Below are 8,609 nucleotides of genomic sequence, written 5' to 3' on the forward strand. Positions count from 1 at the left end.
AAACATTTGTGTAGTCGTGTGTTGTGTTCTGAAGCTCCTTATTGAGTCTGACGTTGGCTTATCAAGACGGCTAAAGCCTATCACACAATAGGAAAGCACAGGCAACAGGAATACGGAATAGAAACCTGTGTAATGCCAAGATACAATGATTCGTTGGCAATAAGAGCGCGGTCCAATGATCTGCTTTTTGAAACCACATGCCTGTCCCAGTCTCAACTGTGATTGGTCAGGTAGGTCAGGCACAGGGAATAGGGAACAGAAATCCAACGCGTTGGAAATTCTGTTCCTATTGCCTGTTCCATATTCCATTGTGCGTCGATACACGGTTTCTGGTAAGTTGGAATTTAGTTATTTCTGTTGCCTGTGTTATTCCCTATTCCTATTGCCTGTGCTTTCCTACTGTGTGATGGGCTTAGAGCTTATTCTACAACGGACGCAAAACGCAAGACGCTAAGGCGCGACGCAAGAAATGGACCAATCACAATCAAATACGAGAAGGATGATCGACCGTAATCGGCCGATTTCTTGCGTTGCGGATTGGCGTCTCGCGTTTTGCGTCCAGGACTACGTTTCCACCGAGGGTCAAAGTCGGGCTGGAGTCGAGTCAGAATCGGGTTGGGGTGAGCGCTTCGGTGGAAACATCAAATTCAAACCTGAATCCTACCTTATACAATTTTAAGGTAAAATAGAATCGCGGTAAATCAAAAAGCTACTTATTACTATTTAACCTGTTGGCAACACTGCAGGAACCTAACTCGACTCTTGTCGTTTCCACCGAATCTCATTTGGACCGTACTTTAAAATTGTATGAGGTAGGGTTCAGGTTCGAGTTCGGTGTTTCCACCGCAAGAGCGTTCACCCCAACCCGATTCTGACCCGACTCTAGCCCGACTTTGACCCTCGGCGGAAACGTAGTTTATTGTAGAATAAGCTTAAGGCTGGATCCACAGCCTTGTGTCCACGATCCGAGAACTGCGTCCAAGTTCTATAATAGTTCCGAAGAGGGTGTAGCCAATCAACTTGCAGCCTTTACGGAATAGCTGCGAGTTGACTGACTACACATTTCTCGGAACTAGAACTTGGACGCAGTTCTTGGAGCGTGAACGCAAGGCTTAGACGCAGCAAGTTGCAAGCCGCGAGAAATCGGCCAATGACAGTCGATTAGTCTCCTCATATTTGACTGTGATTGGTCGACTTTTTGCGTCGCGGCTTAGCGTCTTGCGTTTTGCGTCCATTGTAGAATAAGCCGAGAGAACTTGAATGCCATTAAGCCACAAGAAGAAGAAGCGATGAAATTTTCATGCGCACCGCGATAGAATACCGCGGCAGAGCGATTCCGAGTGGAATTCAGTTAAATTCTCGGTGCCGCGAACGCACGAGCTTGCGTTTTCCCCATTTTCATTTCGGCGGCGATGAAAACGAAACGCCCGGAGATATTTCTTTTCCGTGCGGTTGTACAATCGTCATCCCGTTAAGCGTCCGACGGTCGCGGTGGACAATTACACTTTTAGCGAATTCCGGCCGGCAAAATTAAACGCGCTTTTCGCGCGCGCAAATATAAACTCGCCGCGTTTGCGTAGCGCACGAATCGAGAATCGAATTAATCACGTGATTTAATCGGGAGCCGGGTGCCCGATAGAATTATTTCGGCCAATTATTTCGATCCCGCTCGACGGAATGTTTTACGTATTCGTATCGCGTTTACGCCGAAACGCGCTTGTACCGTAACTTTTTACGATTACGTATGTATCTACGGCGGCGTCAGAGCCGAGCACGAGTTCCTCGTGTTGCGCGGCGCGCGCGATAAATTTTTACGTTATTACGTTTGCCATTTATTTTCGGACGTGAAGTCGTTCGTGGCGTATCGCTCGTACCATTTGGAAACGTCGTCCGCGCGAACGATAATTTTCAGACGCGCGGCACACAACGCGGATCGGCGTAAGCGTAAAGACAGGGGTCGCCGAAAATAACGACGCGACGGACGCGACAGGAAATGTAGCGTAACTGGGTCGCAAGTTCATCAGTGCTAATTATTGCTAATCGGAACATCTCATACTGCCGAGATATTTCCACGAGTGTTCTGCGTCTCGCTGCGTCTTCGCGACAGAGATAACGAATTGTATTGTGACGATCTTCGATCGACGATCGAAGTTCAGTAATAAGTGTATGGAAGGGAAAGCGACGCGCGTTGACGTAATTATTAGTTGCACCTGCTAGCGATAAATCTACAATGCGGAAAAAGATGAACAAAGAAAACTAGGTATTTAGAATTGATGCAGGAATATTGACTCGCCAGTGATTAATTAACAATTAGGTTGAATAATCCGTCACAACTGGCTACAGGGCCTAATGGCATTTGACCGCATACGCCGTAGAATACACTTGAAAAGGGCCAAGACCCATGACCGAAACGTTGTGTTACGATAAGGGAAATTTTCCTGTAGACAGTTGTGTCGGATTATTCAACCTAATTGTGTAGAACTAATGTTCGAAATATGAGATCGGCGGTTCGTTTTATGTTTTAAGTGATCTATAGGTCTAGTTGTTGGTGGTTTTGATCAGCCGCGCGTTACGTAGCCGATTAATGAAACGTAAACAATTTCGCATAGAAAACATATTTGTTATTCGTCGGGTCGAGCGTTCGCGAGCTTTGTTGATAAACGTAGAATATTTTTAAGAAGGAGAACAGAAACTTTCGCAATAGAAGATATTGTTTTTCAATTCGAGTCTTATCGTCTGAATAGAAAATATTGTGCGGATAACTTCCTCGCGACTTTATAAACCTTTATCTTCTAAACGTTTCCATTTGTTCTGTTTGTTGTAATACAAATCATAACAGGCCAGATTACATATCAGATACAAATCTCTTGGACAAACATTTAACGGAATAGTAGAAGAATTTAATTGCACGTCGTATTTTTTCGTAAAAAGCTGGCGTTCATAAATTTCCAGCGGCGTCTTTGAACGAGTTTTAATACCACCGAGCTTCAGGATTGAGATTTGCGTCAAAGCCTTTACTCACCGTTGTCGCGAACATAATGTCTAGAGAAAATTCGATAATTTTATGAGACAACAAGTAGTCCAGAAGAACTGTATCTGGCCCTTGTGCTTACCGTACCGTGGCATGAGTTACACGACCGACCTCCTGGTACCGTATCGGATTATACACATTCTGAAAGTAGTAAAAGCAATGTAGGACCTCGATAGGTGGTCGAAAAGCGGCAGAGAAGAGGTCGGCTTTTCGCTCCAGTAATCGCGAATCGTTTGTTGTATGTACAAGATGATACTTTAAGAAGTTTTGATACTCTTTTTCTGCCCGATATTCTTCCCGTGAATATGTCAACTCCTCGACGTTCTCGCAAGTGTGCCATGCATACTTAACGAGTCGTTAACTATGGACGGTTTCCATACACAGGGTGAGGCATCCAAAACAGGCCTGAATAACTCCTACAGTTGTCGAGATAGGAAAAAATTGTAATTACGAAAGTTGTACTATAACAAGGGAGCCATAACATGTTAGTAATATTTTTTCAAAAGGTGGAGACGCTTCGGAGATTTCGAGGTCGCCTCTATTTTTTTTAACGGGACCCCCTATTGTTTATTATACTATCTTATTCTACTAAGTAATATGAACAACTTTCGTCTGAAACATTTTGTGATTTGCCTAATAGCTTTTGAGATATTCAAGAGAAAATTGATAACTTTTTCAATATTTAGCTTATGATATCTCGATAACTGTTTGTCGGAGGGAAAAGTAGTATAGGACTTTTTTTTACTTGATTTGGTCTCAGGAATATGCTGTTGCAATAGTGTTCCGGGGTCTGTTTTAGATGCCTCACCCTGTATATTGATTAAAATTGATTTCATTCTATCTTCCTTGTTCTAAAGGCAAAGTCAGAAAGCGATTCAGCAGGCATTTGTTTAACTATTAATCCGACACGCGATTCCAATAAACTAAATTTAGCTTTTTGACATTCTTACATATTTTATGTTCTTTACGTAGAGAGTAGAATGCCTGGGGACGTAAAACTCTTTTTGTAAAGACAACATATAAATAATGGAAGAAGAAAGAACGTGAATTGTGACGTCCTATTTTTCGACACAGTTGTGAACATATTACGCTTAAAGTGCGTTAGTTTATCTCTCGGTGTGTGCGAGCAGCCAATTGAGAAAACGTTAATGATACATACCGCGATTTACGCAGAACAGTTTGAGACTTTTTCCGCAGCAAGAAGTGAGAAATTGGAAATTTACCCCGCGACAAGAGTCGCAAAAGTTGTCACGTCACAGTTATCGTTGCGGTTAAGTTGGCGCGAACTTAGCGGGAGAAATTTTGAGCGCTATCACCGCTACGCGAGACTTCGAGAAACGGAGCTATTGCTGGCACTTGTCGCGACAGCCATTTAACGGCGTCACGATAAGTTTACGTCTGACATATATCGCGAAAGCGACGCGGAAGCGCCTAGACGCAGAAATCGTGGCGGAACATCCGACGCGTTAAAATAGACACCCTAGAAACTGACGCCTTGGTGCACGACTATCTGCACCGCGGCACAGTACCCGAGGTCGCGATGCGTGTATCGCCGCACGTGGTATATTTAGGTCCCCTGTCATCGGTTTCGATCTGTGAGCCTCGAGATCTCAATTCCGGCGGCTTTGCGCTCGATCGGAGTTATCGGGGCGGCGATAAACATCAACGAAGACGTCATAATAGATTCATTAAGTAACTTTCATAGTTAATTCGGGCCGAGCAAACAAGCGCGGGCAAACGCGACTGACTTGCCTAACGAGTTGAACGATGGTCGCGAGTTTATTTGCGTTTCTTTGAGCTCACTTGCCGATCTGGATCCGACTTGGACGCTCTATTACGGTTACGAGAAATTGCCTGTGTAGATTCGGTTTATGAAATATAATTCGCGGTCGACAATTCCTTTATTTGGTACGCGAAAATTTCTCGCTGCTCTCGGTCTACTTGCGGTCGATTATTTCAGGTCTCGACGTTACGTTTGGCTGAGGGACACGCGGATGATAGGTCGCGTGTAGGTGTACGTCCAGACACAAATCTTCCGGGGATAGAAAAACAAATTACCTTTCGCGAGTCGATTATCCGTTTCTGATAGAAACCGCTTGTCGCGAACGGTATTTTTATGGGGCGATATTGACCACGGTACAATGCATTCGGAGTCACCCAAGCTTGCGATCCTCGATATTGTCTATCGATAACCGCAGTCTTGCTGTCATTCGATACAGTTCAGCGTATTCGGGAGGGGAAAAAAACCGGGTCTCGTTTTTCCGTGAACTCAATTAAACGTGTGGGTACCGTTTCTCGGCGGAAAAGAGAAAGACAAGACATTACGATCTTAAAAATTGCGCTGTCTTTTTGTCAGTGCGCGCTGCGAAATCGTCGGGATCGTTTTTCTAGAAAAGTTAATATTTTCTGAATATTACACCAACGAATGCTGCTTGCAGCATTTCTTTCTGACTTTATGATTCGCATTTAGAAGATGTAATAATTGTCCATCCAGGACTAGGTGGTGATTAGTGAAAGTGAGATTGAACAGTGAAAGTGCACTGTGATAGAACAAACGTACTTAAAAATGCGAGTTGACGCCACGAACAGCGACGCGAGGTCCAGTTTGAACGATACTCAATTCTTCGCGTCATAAGATGCCGCAGTACGACGACAGTTTCCTCGACTCGCCGAGATTTCGGCGGCGAACCCGCAGCTATACGGTGCAAAGACATTTCTTGCCCAAATCGAAGTCTTTTCACATCACGGCCACACCTTTGCTGCTGGCCGTAACCAATCACGCCAGGACTCTTTCCGGTTCCTTATCGACCTGCAACTTGAAAGGTAATTCCATTTAAAAGATTCAGGTTAAGGACGCGAGGCGATTTTACATTTTGCGTCAATGCTTGTACGATGGCAGGAAAAAAAGCAAAAACGTTGAGACGTTATTTCCTATTAATTCGAGTATTAATCATTTTGTCTTTTTACGTTCTGCATGAATCTACGCTACTTTTTTCTACATTGACGCTGGTTTATGCTCGCGTTAGCTGTTGAAGCACTTGAAACAGGTTTCGAGATGTGATTAAGTGAAAAGATTTTAACAGCAATTTTAATATTTGTTATATTAAATTTTGCAATTTAAAAACTTCGATGAAGTTTGTCTTGAGACGCAGTTTGGTTTCTTGTAATTCGGTAGTCAGGTTTTGGGAGAAGATCGTGTGTATGTGTTAATAAGTTTTGATCTGGTAACATTTTTTCGGAGGTAACTTGACAATAGATCACTTGTGCCTGAGAGACCTGAGACGAAGTTAAAGAATGTGTTTTTGAATCATAAAAATGGAAGATTGTAAAACACTGTTCTTTATTATGACATTTTTACACTTTAAAAGATAACGCTGGATGCTCTTCTTGTGTGGCATATTGATATAAGGTAGCGCTACATGTTTATTTGACAGTTATCTTTCCCAAACTCGATGTGACATGTCAGTGATAAATGGACGCGCGCGCGCGATATTGTTGCCACAAAATTTGATATTTTAGAATTATTCATTTTTGATCAAAATTATCCCATTGTTATTTTTTTCTACTTTTTTCCGAGGACAGTGAATTTGTACAATTGTAATAAGTTGAGGAAAAAAAACGTTAAACGCAACACTTCTGCAATGATTTGATTTCATCGATGTATTAAATTTCTCATAATTCTTGATTTGTTAAGCTTTTACAATTTTATTTCTTTTGATAAAAATCCTTTTGATAAAAATTTGTTATAAAAATGGATAAAAATCTGAAAGAAATAACATGAATTAATTTGTGTGAATAATTTTTCAGTTCAATGCGACGTCAAAGATAAATTTTCTTTTTCAAATAATAATAGATCTAATAACCAAATGGAATTTTGAAACTGTGTAGTCAACCACACAAATTGTCATTAACAGAAAGAATTGAATAATTCGCGCGCAGCAGTTATAATTTTCTGTTGATAATGCAAATTGAGTTACAAATTAGTTTGTTTATGTTAATTGCTACTCCCCAGTATTAAATCATTATAAATTTTAACCGGACTGATGCAAATTCTCTCGGTTAGGATTCGAATAACAAATATCCTGCAAAACGTTCTCTCTATCGAGCGAGAATTATTATCTTAGAGAACGCTAATGAGTCCACAGAACGAAGCGCAAAATGTATGCGCTGTTTAATATTCTAGCAGAAGAAAGAGAATTATTCGGCGTACATGCTCAGCAGGATGTTGAACGTTTCGCGAGAGAATAGCCGGCGCGTACGGCCTTGGTGTTTGTTTTGGTAGCGTCACGCAGCGCGCCTCTGTTATCATTCACGTGGCGAGACTCGCGAGTCGGCAGGTAACAGCGCGGGATTGTCCATCGTAACGCGATTATTTCCTGCGAGCAATTAGCGACTTAAATCAGCGCGATTAATTAACTCTCGCGATTAACTCGACGCGATCGCGTCGAGTATCAAAATGTGTCAAATGCGATTATCTCCTACGAGCAATTAACGACTCATTTGCAGGACTGAAGTGCCATAAAGCTCCGTACTTTTTTCGTGTTAATCTGCTGTCGCGATATACAGTGGTGAGGAGCGATTGATATCGGAAATACCACGTTGTTGTTCTACTCCGATAATTAGCGTGGACGCAATTAATTCCAATATTTTCCGCGAGCGTAGTGTTGGAGGAAAGTCCCCTATTATGAGATGGACTCCTAATATGAGACAGCGGGTTTCCTGTTAAATTAATAGGCATTATCTGTTGATTTTACCATGAATTTACTGCCCTTCGAGTGAAATCTGTTTAGTGGAAAATTCATTGTTACATCGTGTAATCGTTGCGGAAAAAGATTTGTGATTGAATTTGGGTGTTGAAAACCTGCTATCTCGCATTAGAAACCTGCCTCATAATAAAGAACTTTCCTTAAAATTAAATTCTCCTCGACAACCTGAGGGTTTTCGATTTATTATTGGAAAAAACAGAAGTAAGATAAAATATGCTGATTCCGTGATGAAATGACACTATACAATACTTAGCGTGTGTTAACTTTGCACCCTAACTTTAAAATTTTGTAGTTCTGACTGGAGTTCCCGCTTCTTTTTGAAGAGTTTAAGAGTTCCCAATAATTTATAAAAAGAGTTCTGCTGATCAACGATCAGAAATTAAAATTTAAAAAATCGAGTGCCAACTTCTTATCGAAATTTGAGATCGAACAGTTCTGAACAGTCTAATAACTTCATTTTGCGATTATCTAGAGTTCCTGATACATAAACATTTTTTTCGGTTAATTAAAAAATAATAAAAATCTTTGAAAATTTTATTTTGAGATACAATAGTTCTGAGTGATTTATATCGTTATTACGTTTATTTCGAAGAGTTCTCGCTGATAAAAAAAATTTTTAACCTCAAAAATAAAAAGTTACACACTTTAAATGACATTTTAGAAACTAGTAAAAAATGACGCGTATCTCTGAATTGAGTCACTTAAGCGCTGTGCGCCATTTCCGTTAAAACTCGTCGAGAACTGCCTAGAACTCCAATCAGAACTACTCGGAACTCTTAAAAATTTTTCGACCTCCGGACTTAGAAATTTTT

General features: G+C 41.4%; 1 protein-coding gene across 1 annotated transcript in view; it reads left to right on the forward strand.

Annotated features, from left to right (window-relative positions):
* The first annotated feature begins 5,675 nt into the window (after window positions 1-5,675).
* LOC105562573 (ATP-dependent helicase brm) overlaps window positions 5,676-8,609 on the forward strand; it is a 106,408-nt gene continuing 103,474 nt past the window's right edge. The window contains exon 1 of the mRNA XM_012013531.1: window positions 5,676-5,854. The gene's annotated coding sequence lies outside the window, so the exon portion shown is untranslated. The remainder of the gene's footprint in view (window positions 5,855-8,609) is intronic.

This window comes from Vollenhovia emeryi, unplaced genomic scaffold (assembly GCF_000949405.1).
Source record: "Vollenhovia emeryi isolate VEMERY1.0 unplaced genomic scaffold, V.emery_V1.0 DF939186.1, whole genome shotgun sequence".
In the NCBI taxonomy this organism is placed as follows: Eukaryota; Metazoa; Arthropoda; class Insecta; order Hymenoptera; family Formicidae; genus Vollenhovia; species Vollenhovia emeryi.